At 30.1% G+C, this 13,063-nt stretch overlaps 1 protein-coding gene across 1 annotated transcript in view; it reads left to right on the top strand.

The window, feature by feature from the left end:
* The first annotated feature begins 8,270 nt into the window (after nt 1–8,270).
* Nucleotides 8,271–13,063, top strand: part of LOC114131250 (transcription factor Ken 1-like) — a 39,940-nt gene continuing 35,147 nt past the window's right edge. The window contains exon 1 of the mRNA XM_050202838.1: nt 8,271–8,974. The gene's annotated coding sequence lies outside the window, so the exon portion shown is untranslated. The remainder of the gene's footprint in view (nt 8,975–13,063) is intronic.

The following is a 13,063-nucleotide window of genomic DNA, read 5'->3' as shown; positions in this document are numbered from 1 at the left end:
GTTTTCTTTTGCCGCGTCCTGCACAGAGGATTGAGAAACAAAAGCTTCAAAAAAAAAAAAAAAAAGGAGATTAAAATACTGAATACATATACATTATTAATAGACCTTTAAACAATGACCTCGCTTTCATATGAATTAACGCACTACATTTTGCCCATGTTCAATGAAATATTTGTACAAAATATACACTTTGATTCCGAAATATATTTTTTTCACTTTCACTTTCCGAATGCGTGAGCGGGTCTTAGGCTATAATATATTACCTTCTCTTGCAGTAATTCTTCTATAAACCTCTCATTGTTGAATATCACAGTATAATTACGTTATATTATTATTTGTCTCGATTAGACAGCATTCAAATAGTATATAAATATACATAATGTATGATTTCAGTACACTTAATAGAAAATATATTCAAAACGATTAGGTTGGTAAATAATATTTGTCTTTCTAATTACCTTTATCGATATTACATTATGAATTATACATTTCATCAATGCGTATAAAAATGTACATAAATTATTAATTTCATTCTGGATTTTGATAACGCGTATTTAAAGCTTCAACACAACTATAACTAACTATTTTTACACTTAGATAAAATGTAATACCTACGCGTGTTTGCCTAGAACATTATTTGTGTCAAGGCCTTTAGTGAAATCACCTTCAATTTAATTTTTAAGGAAGAGAAAATGCTATGCATAGAATGATTTCCGAATCTTAATAAACTCATCGCTATTTATTTATCTATTGAATTTTTAAAATATCCAAGTTGAGCATATACTTTGGCATTACATATTATAAAAAAAAAGTAACTAATGACTAGTGTTATTGTAAAAATATATTAATAAAATATATAGGTACTATAAATAACAATTTACGTTTATATATTTTAATAAAACTGCAAATTAAATTGGCAGTATTATGATATAATGTTATTGTATTAGTTTACTTAATTAAATATTATATACGTAATGTATAACAATATGTTAATATTTTTGGCAGAGTGTATTTCGATGATATACATAGTAATCATTCAAATTAATGTATTACTCAAGGACATATTAAATAATTTTTATGTAATTGAATTGTTAAAATATAACAATATTTCAATTATTTAATTTTTAATATCCGAATTATACACATTGATGTATAGAGCTTATTTTAATAAATCGAGACAATTATTAATGTAAAAATATAATATACTTATAGCACTATGTATTAAAATAATTGTTGGCCCAAATCATATCATAAATAATTTTAAATACCAAATTCGTTTTAAACTAAAGAACACAAGTATTGGATGAAAATTTCCAAAGTTAACTTACTATCATTGTTACTTGTATAAAATATAAATAGTACCATCATAAATGAGGTCAAATAAATGTTCTGTGATAAAATTTGTGACAATTACATTGCGAAGAACCTAATATAACTCTACCAGTTTTATTAAAAACAAGTCGAAAGATTTTGTGCTTACACGATTTTAAATTAGATCTTGCTAAAATAGTAAAATTTAGTCTAGTAAAAGTTATTCTTTGAAGTTTGGACCTTGGATGGAATTTAATTACACCAAGTTTCTAGTAGAGTTAAGAATACTTATTGCATGTACTATGTACCTATTATATTTTTCTTAGTTCAATAATTAATATATTGTTTCGTACAGTGTACGATAGTCGGGACCTAATTAAGGATATTTTCGTGTTACAAATTATACTTCCCTTTTTATTGTAATTTATACAAGTAACTAGTTAGTGTAACAAATAGTGATGGTGGCCTCTAAAGTAGATATAGTGAATTCGGGGATATTACAAAATATTATACTCTGGTGAAATTGACCCCACGACTCGAGGTTAGTACTAAAGGTTAATATTTAATCATTGAAATACCAAAACCTTATCATCTAAAAGTTAAGACCTCGAATCCTAATTATTATTAGAATGATATTATTCTCATTTAAGTAAGTTTGTGTGTTATTCAATTAAAGTCAATTATACGATTATGTCAAGATAGATTTATTATTGACGGTCATTGAAAATATTGCTCTCTCGGAAAACATCTCTTATTATAAAGTTGATTTATAATAATATAGTTTTCTACACATTAAAATGCAACCAAATAGTATTCATTGCATCTTTTTTGATTTAAATAACTAATGGGAACTAGGAAGTATTGGTTTTAAAACTTGTTTTTTATTTCATTATTACATTTGTAATTACAAAAAAAATAAAAATAAAAAAACTTTAGCAATTACGCAACTGTTTATATCTCGGGGCCATGGTTGTCAAATTGTGTAAAAGGGCACTTAATATTTAATGTATTAAATGTATATAGTATCCAATGTAATTTTAAATCAATGAGTAAAAGTAGCCTTCACTTTTCTTCAACCTTACCTGTCTATGAATGTTCTGTTATACAAATATAATCATAAAAAAATCTGGACAGAGTTTAGAGACTAGCTGGTATCAGGCACTAGTGTATATTACATCGCTCACTTGAGCAGTTGATAGCGAGGAATTATTATCAAATTTTGATCTAAGTTAAAGCATCATATTCAAATTGCTTCCTAAGAAAATTCACTTAAAACTGTATTTATTTATTTACTTTGTAATTCTATTTTATTTTTATGAATTTCTTAGAACTATAAAAAAGGTTCAAAAATAAAATTGTTTGATTACGTATTTTGTTTCGATTGAAAATTAAGTAAAGGTCCCATAAACTTTATTATGAACATTCCTTTTCTTCAAATAAAATGTTCATAAAAAAAAAACATCCAATGTTTTAATAACAATATAGTTACTCCACTTAAAAATCTTCCAAATAATATATACAGAAAACAAATAAGTTATATCCCTTTCTTTACCAGTTATTCGATACTATCCAATATTCAATTAATATTTTAAATTATACAAATATATCAATGATGAATAATTTAATTTGAAAATCCATTCTTGGACGGCCATAGGTCATGTTTTAAATGTTAATAATGCTCATAAAATTATTTTATGACTTATAATTGTACACAATTGAAAATAAATTGAATATAATATCGACTAATTGTTAATGTATTATGAATTAACATTTAACGCTAATTAAAACATTAAAATGTTAACAAACAAAACTACAAATTATGCTATCGAAATATGTATATAAAACAAATAATATTATTTAATTCTGTATATTGATATGAATAAGTTATAAGAAATAATCAGTGAAAATTTCAAAACGCTAGATATTTTAATAATTATTATTTTTTTATTATCAAAACAAATTAGGTGTTTAAAAATTATTCTGTAAGTCTTGTATACTTTTTCTTACCCTTTTATGCCTATAAACAAGATATATGATGATAATATAGTCTAATGTCAAATGCTGAAATGCCTATATATGTATATTCTGCGCTGTTCACATGAAATTGCTGTGGGACTTTAACAATCGTTTATATTATAAATATGTGTTTATCAAAATAATAATTTCTGTTCTATCGTTACAAAATATATACTTATTATATTGTACATTTAGTATTTATGTCATTTTAATATCTTTTGAATTTTGAAAAATGCAAATACTATCAGATAGACGAGTACATAATTATAATATCAATAATATCATATAACATATTTTCTACATTATGACTACCGAGTACCGACAACCAATTGAACATTTATCATAAATAAGTTATTAATAAATTGTTAACTATAAGACTAGCAAAAATTATAAAAAAAAAAGTGTAGGGTTAGGTAAGATAGTTTTTATCTGACAAATTTAGGCTTGGATAAACGTAGGTCTTTGACTGTTATTGCTGTACAATATTATATTATGTAACTTTCCACTTAAGTTATAGTTATATGTTTATGTATTAATCATGAAAAAAATATTATCAACAGTTTGTTAAAAACTATATTGTGAAGTTTTAAACAACTATATACATTCTTCTACTTTTTTTAAATTAATTTTTTTTTCAGTAATCATTATAGGTAAATTATTATAAATTTAACAGTTTTATTGAAACAATTATTTATACATATATATATATATATATAGGTATATATATTTAGACCGCATTTGATATTTACCTATTACATATTGAAATTAAATTTAAATTAAATACTGCTAAAACTTAAAAAAGACTATAAATATGTAAAATATTATTTAGTAATATAAACAATTTTAATAGGTAATCAATTTCTTTAGATTATACGGAACTATCGTTTTTCGATAAAGTAGGTAATATAATTAATATAGTCTTAAACAGGAAATTAACTTTTAAGAAACTTTCTTGTTTATTATCTTGTTAAACAATTTCAATAAAATAAAAATAAATAGGTGTTTGTTTTGAATCATGTAATTGTACCTAATTAAATTGTAAAATGTACTTTAAATTATTATTATACTTCATAAATTAATAATTATCAAATAAATAATATTTTAATTACATCTTTTACTTTGCATTTTGCATATTTTCATGAATTTTACTGTATAATAGCATATAATAATACTTTTTAGTGCATAAAAATCCGTGCTCTAATAACACACCTCAGTTTGGTGGCTTGGTGTGTACCAGGGGCATAGCTTAATTGAAGGAAAACGCTGTTTCAGGTTAAACGTGCAAAAGAAAAGTAAACCCTTTAAAGTTAAAATGTACACAAAACAGATTTAATGTTTTTTTTATTATTATTATTAATTAAAGGGATAAAAAGATAACATCAAAGAGCTTCGTTTTATTTTAAGCTATTTATTATTCAACTCATTAATATTTAACATAATTTGAAACGTTGTATTTATTTAATTTATAGTGATACCAATTGTGTCATAGTCTATAAATAATTATACAACATAAAGTACCTACCAAAGTATCAATATTGATTATGCAGTTATACATACAATAGAATGTAATTATTTTATCATAATTATTATTATTTTTATCATTTTATTATCAATAAAAATAATGTCGCTAAACAACTTACTTATATACATAAACCGAAACTAACGTAGTTTTAATTTTTACTATTATAAAACACTTAAGTTTGGGTAATTTTAGTATACTAAAAAGTACACATAGATTAACTATATATACCTATTAAAAATAGTATATTAGATTATATTCCAAGGTCGATTATGTCAACTATGTAAACTAAATTACAAGTTTCTTACCAAACCTATACGAAAGTATGATATCCAATTATTTTTTGGTTCTACGAAAAATTCAATTTAAGTGAAATCCAAAAATGATATATAAAATGCCTTTGTCTAATTACAGACTCCCATTATTATGTATGTATTATAATGGGTTGTAAAACTTGTACTATCCATTCTGATATATATATATATATATGCGAGCAAACTATAGAAGTCTGCACGACTATACATAAATATCATTGCCACCAGCTACCACTCCTTATTTTAATGTAGGTATGTTAGCAGCAAGAACTATGACCAAGAATCCTCAATATCGTCTTATAAATAATATAATGGTCATGGACCATGGAGTCATGATTTATTACAGTTAAACTTCATAGATGGAACTATGAAATTATTACTAATGAGTGACTCCTTTTATTAAGCAGTAGATGACAACTTATAAAAATAAAAATTTTATTACACTTATTTAGGTACATTATAGGACACAAACATGTTATATTTGAAAATAAGTATAATAATCGGATAAACGATAAATTAAATATATAATATTTTACAATATTTATTAAACTATTAAATGTAGTATAGCATTGATTATATAGAATCTATATATTATATAATCAATGGTTGTAGTAATAAATTGCATCTGATTTGTTAACGAATTACTAATTAAAATTATTAATTGGTTCATTAAAATCTAAAATTAGAAAAACAATCCTAATGAAAATCATATTATGCATTCCTTAAAAAATAATAACTTATGTAATACCTAACTATTATTAATACTCGATGGTTGTTCGCATGGTTTCAATGATGTCATAATGCCATATGTTAAAAACTATTAAGATGATATGACAAGCGGTTATGGCGGCCTCGGAAGTGGAATATGATGACGGAAAGCACGATGGTATAATGAAAAAATGTAATTGATAAAAATTTTAGTAAAATACAATTTAAACTATAATATGTTTCTAATATTATAATGTTTAAATCCTTAGAAAAATTACTGAAAAATCGTACAATGACATGTTGTTGCGATTAAAAATCAGAAATGAACATGATCATAATTTACAATCAAAGTTATACCAATATCTCCATGAAAAGTCGAAGTTTCTCCAATAGCGTGTTCAGGGTGGAGATTAAGTCGACCATTTATTAAAATATAATCGTATGCCTAAAGTTTTTTCATTGAAAAAAAACTAAACGTAAACTTTCGTTTACTCGTTATTTTAATATCGGACGCCATCACCAAGACTTCTGTGATTATAAGAAAATCGTCGATTCCACCAGGTTAGTTAGTTATTTTTTTTTTTATTTATATCTATTTTGCTGCGTGGAAACGCGGAGTTACGCAATAGTTATCACTTTTGTTTTCTATTGTTTTCTTTTCCCATTATACCGTCTCATCGGGTTTCCGATTTCGATTGGCTATTAATGCACGGTGACGTGCTGAAGTGTATAATATTATACGTTTGCGATGCGTGAAGGTTTAATATTTGTGGTTAATAGGTACAAGTGCATACACGAGTCCTGTAAGAAATAACACCCGAGTATCGTTATACCGCTTTGATTTGGCGGGGTGTCGAGTGAAAACATTTTGTATTTCAACAAAGAACTAAAACTGAGTTATTATAATAATATAATTATGATAAACCTACCTATATAAATTTAAGATTACCCGGATTTGGGCTAATGTGAAGATTGTTTTTTTTTTTTTTTATAGGCTCCATTGTCAAGAACCCCAAATCCAAAGTATTTGAAAATAACACTGGGTGTTTTAGATAATTAGTCCTAGTTTAAAGTAACTTGAAATTATCTAAGTATTCTGAGTCTTAACCTTTATACGTTTATGTTTTTGTGTACGGAATGGTGCTTAACGGGCCGTTAATATTCGTTAATAGTCTTCGAGGTAGCAGACAGTTAGTAGCCCATAAACTCGGAACAGCAACCATGATACTCTTTTATATTTCCAAGTACGCGTTCTACTTTAAAATTGTATTTTTTTTTTCAAAATATACAATTTGAATTAATTTACAAGATTGAAATATATTCAAACATTACACTCAATTATCATATGACGTATACTCGGAAGTCGTTCCGTACAGAGTTTAAACTACTTAATCGATTTAATTGTTGTATTTTATTAAATGGGTAGACCTAATTGTCGTGTATCTTTTCGTTCAATTTTGTCAACCTCAGAGAACTCGGTATACTTCCTCTGTCGTCATGCTTTTGGAGTCTGAAAAACGAGAAAATGTTCTAACGATATTTCTTAAAATCGCTGAAACCATAAAACACGTTCAACTTTTAAAGATAGTATCAGGACTGCACGCCTGCAAAACAAAAGATCGTTATTTATTATTCTGCTCCATCAATTCCCCGTGTATAGCCGATCCCGGTTTGACAATCCATATTGCAATATTATTATTAACGCAGCAATATTAATACATACCTATATACGTTTCATCTATCGTTTTCGACACAGCTCGATTATTATTCATTACTTAAACTTCTAAGGGGCGAGGGCGGGCGGGATAAACGAGACGTTGACCCACCCACCTAGCTAGCACCCCGGGTATACGCGCCCCGTCGATTTTCAAAACGCCGTTCGTTGTCGGCGTAAAAGTTGAGTAGTGCTGTGAGACGGCGATGTTTCGTACCACTTAGACGCACGGCGAGCGTAGCAGCAACGACGGCGGCGGCGGCCGTAGAAAGGGAAAGGGGTCCACCACACGCGGTAGAAATAGACAGTGGAACCGGACCGCCGCCGAAGCCCGTCACCGTCATTCACGTCACAGCCACCGCTCCTCCGCCCCCCCACAGACGCCTCTACATATTATTATAGTTATCGCCGTGAAAAGGAGCGTGTTGCGTAATGATAAGGTTGGGGGGACCCTCACGCCGTATACCGCCGAGCACGTTTTTTTTTTTTTTTCAATATTATTTTTTACATCACGGTGTATAACGATGTTGACGATGACGATAGTAATAGTAATAGTAATAATAATAATATTATGTGCACATCGAGGCGGCGGCGACGACGGTGACGTCGGCGGGGCGCATGCGCCGTCCGGTGAGTGCCCGTACGCACGCCGCCGAACCAGTTGCGTGTCGAAACAAACCGCGCGCCGCCGCCGTAGTCCTCGTCGACGTCGCCGTGCGTATTATACCATCCGCGGCACTGCGCGCGGTAGACACGACCATCGCGAGTTTGTACGGTGTGTGTGTGTGTGTGTGTGCGCGTACGAGTGTGTTTTTTTTTTTTTTTTTTTAATAATATTTTTCAGCTCCCGCGAGTGTTTCCGCCGTCCACAAGTGTGCCGAGGAAAAGTCGATTTATTATTATTTTTTTATTTTTAATTCATCGAGAAAATATTGTTCGAGTCGGACGTGTTTTTTTTATTTTTGAAAATAATTATTCGTCGTCGTCGTCACTTCATATGTATTAAATTATAATCATACACGCGTAATCGTCCGTACACGTATTATTATAGTGTACGCTTTTGCCGCCCCGTCTGCAAAGGAGTCGGAGCGGATTTTCTGGTACGGGTTAAGAGAGACGGCGACGGAGGAGGAAAAATAAACCTCGAGAAGAGGAAACTGAGATCCTCGTCCTAGCTCGTCTGTTTATTTATCGCAACACGATATAATATAATATTATAATACACGCCGACCGACCGACCGCTTGTCCGCCGCGCAGCTCGCGCGCGTGTGCGTTGTGTTCACGCGAAAGTGAGAGTTTGGATTCCTTCCGGTTTCGGCCGTCCGTTCGAGAACAAAATAAAATACTATGATTTACGTCTGCAGGATTCGATTTGGATTACCATCATTTACGGTAAGTGCAATGCGTGTTCTCATAATATCATTATAAAACACTGCTTCTGCGGTAGACGACGATCTATACGATAGATATAGGAATTTTCCCCGTGAATATTATTTCTTTTGGTATCGAATTTTTGGTTTTAAACGCAATCGTTTATTATGTATAATAGAAGGACATTTGCAAGAAAAAAGACGAATGGCCTTATATTTCAGGAAACAATAATGGGATTTCAATGGAAAGTTGTCTACATACACGATTCCTAACACAGTTGCAGGCTAGATATATGATACTGTTCAATTGTTCATTTAGGTAATCTACAGGCAAATGAATGCACGCTTTAATTCTAGATAACTCATTAAATTAATTTTGAAAAATAACGAAAATATACAAGAAACTTTGAGAAAGTTTATTGAAGTTTATAACATAATTATTATCATCGCTTATGGATGATAATAATAATATAATGTTTTGAAATCAAAATATTACGATGATAATTTAGTCGATTAAACTCGATTTCTCTAAAATCAACATTTAAACAACAATAATGTTTATACGAAATTATTGATTAATATCGAACTATTCAGGAATCATATCGGTAGATATACATATACGACTTGTAATGTGTGAACGTCCTTTAAATGCAACTAAAATAATATAATAGGTATTATATCAAACGTTACTTTTATATAAATATATACTTATAGGTATATTTTTCACCGTAACATATTTACGCCGATTATATTTTCTACGTACTTTCGCGTGTCTAATACGGGGTTTATAATATATAGTAAATAGTTATACCCTTAGCTAATTATTAATTTGTCATCAAAACCGTCAACCTATCGACTGTGACATTTTCAACAAATCTCGCAAACGTTTGCTACTAGAACCGATAAGATTATAATGTCCCGACCTCTAGACGGTTTGTCGGACGATATTTTATTCGGTGTGTGTAGGTGAGTCGTCGTCGCCGTCCAGTGATTTCGAAAACGAAAGTGAATAGTATTTGAATACGGTCTGACTATTCTATACCTGCACTGCTGTCGCCGCCGCAGTGAATATAATACAGCCCGAACCTTTTTTAATCACATCGGTGGCCTTGTAATACATATACATTATGTTTTATAACGATTTTCGAAGCCAAACCAAATATACAGAGATCTATATACACACGCATATATATATATATATATATATATGTATATTATGTATGATTTATAATGATATGTACGCGATATACTAATGTCGGACGCTCTGACGATTATTATTTTGGATGTATATTATTAGTTATGATGACAATGTTACGTTCGCGTAGGATAAAAACCTCGAGACCTTATAGGTTTTGGAAGTCCTTCGGGCTTAGGTCATCCTCAAGAACTTAACGGCACGTTAAACGTGTTTTAATGTCGAAACGATATTACTCCCAACGTGTCACCTTAAAAGCGCCTCTCGGCCTTAATGTGTGTTCTTGAGAAAACTTCGAACTGTTTGGATGGTGTTATAACATTACGAGTTTGGAGTCGGTCTATACGAATGAATGCATAGAGAGAATACAACACGAAAGTACTTTTTAACGGATCCGAGAAGCGAAAAAAAATCATAATCACAAAAATTCGTTCATATACCTACTGCGTATTATATTATTAAAAATTAATAACTTTCAAACTTTATTATAACCAAATGGTCGTAAATTGTGACTTAAGTAGTTTAGTTATATTAAACTACGTTTTTATTTTACGTATCGATTATAATTTAAGAGTGTAGTTATAAAGCAAATTTAGTTTATGCAGCTGAAATATAATATCATTACGAATCAATTTAACTACACATTACAACATCGTAATAATATATAATGTCTCGAATTTTAAGATTCTCGCGTCGTCCAAAGTGATGCGATAAAATTCGATAAAATATCCGACGGTCTGTCGCACAGACAACAACAAAAAACACGCACCACTACTTCTACATAATATGTTTGCTATCTAATCATCCGTTGTGTTGACCTAATTCTAAGTTCGATTGCACCATCGCGTGGAATAATTCCGCGGAAATAAAAACGTGTCTGAGAGGTGTATTCACATTGCAAACACAAAAAAAAACATAAAAACCGCAATTATAATAATATTGTATACGGTTGCAGTTTTTACTTGAGAAAGAACACGCGTTCATAAAGACACAACGCCGTTTTATTATTAATCATTTATCACATATGATAAAATACGTGACATCGCTCCCGTCAAATCTGTTTGTGGATCAAGTCCACGTGTCGGAGATTCATACATTATATATCAGTACATCAAGGATAGTTATGAGTTTTCACTTGAGCTATAATAATAAGTACTATTCTAATCTATCAACTATGGCCTCGATATTATAAACAGCACTCGTAAGAAGATAATTGTGATAATGTGACCCATGCGACTATTATTGACGTCAATTTTTTTTTTAATTGGTCTTTATAGTTCAGAGAAATGTGAAGAAAAATTCTCTGTCGATCAATATATTTGCAATTTATACATATACATATACATAGTTTCACCGATTATATACAACTGTACAAACAATTTACACACAAGTTGTCTGTCTTATGGTCTGCAGTGTACGTGAATCGTCGCATCGTGAGTTATATAGTTGCGTGAATGCTGTTTTCCCGAAATTGAAATATATTAAAAAGTATTCAAGGAAAAGTATAACGTAGAAAATATTTAAATAGTTTTTTTTTTTAAGAAATGAATATTGAAAAATGACTCCTGCCAAATTGGGTTTGTGCACGCGATATTTTAATGTTAATTGTAAAAGTGGTGCCCTTTAACATTTTTTTCTCCGATAAGACAATGTTGTTGTTGTTTTTTTTTATATAAAATACGTAGTCAAAAATCGTTTATTATATCTAGTTCCGTCATTTGGTTAAAAAAAAAATCACTGATTATATTGAAGCATACTTAAGATTTTGTGTATTGTGTACCCAGTGTACACTATATTTATGACTCCTTGGTCGAAAGCTATCTCGAATTATACATATAAATTTCACAGGATCGATAAGTAGGTATTTGTTCGCTAAACTGCCTCAACAGTTTTCCAGTGTATAGCAGGTCTCCTACTATGGTTTAATCTAGTTCTAGTATAGTTTAATTATTTAATGATAGTCGTGATTCGATGACTAATCTGGCACTATATATAATGTAAGACGTATATTTTGTTTAGATCGTGGTCTTTATACAGTAGTCAATCGCATAATATTGTTAATTACAATCACTCAGTCCGGTGTTTTGTTATCTATACAGACTATATATATGGTGGTGTGCCACTTGCGTCACCGATTAATTAGGGTCGTATCAACCCATCGCAGTTGGCTCCCCCGAGTAGTTCGAAAAACTTTCCTACGACCGGTGGACACGTGAGCTACAATGCGTACACTACATAATGTAATAACAAATTTGAGTGGAGAACGAATATAAAATAAATGTCATTATTTACTACCCTGTATGCACACAGAGTTTCACTATTATTATTATTAATAATTTCATTGAGCCTTGTACAATATTTTGTTAAATTTAGTGTATAATACCATAATAATGATAATAACATAAAATACGTATTTTATATTTTCAATTGACTTATTGGTATTCGTTCGTGGGAGTAGAGCATCCGATTTTATAATTGTATATAATTGTGTACCCCTATAACTAGATTATTATGTAGGGTCCGAGCCCTACACTAATTTACTGATCCAATTATTTACAAATCGCTATATTTGCGACCGAGAGATCTATCAAAATCGTATACTTTGTATTTTCAACTAAATCTAATCTAACCTATTTGACGAATGTCAAATACATACAGGTAGTATGTTCCTGTAATGTGGTCAGAACCTATATTACGCGCCGTTTGTAGTATTATAAATAAATCGATAATATTTTATTTGAAAAAGCTACGGCGGTTGTAACTTGTAAAGTTGTAAGTCTGTGATATGTTACACTTAGACAGGTGCCCGTGTGTACAGGGACTGTGATTCGGGCAAATTCACACCGATATCCCCTCACCCTACCAATACATCAGATTTGATAGGTATCGATAGTATATAGTCACTGTAGCATAGTA

Source organism: Aphis gossypii, chromosome 3 (assembly GCF_020184175.1).
Source record: "Aphis gossypii isolate Hap1 chromosome 3, ASM2018417v2, whole genome shotgun sequence".
Classification (NCBI taxonomy): Eukaryota; Metazoa; Arthropoda; class Insecta; order Hemiptera; family Aphididae; genus Aphis; species Aphis gossypii.
Note: the sequence above shows the minus strand (reverse complement) of the source record. Positions and strands in the feature narration are given on the sequence as shown.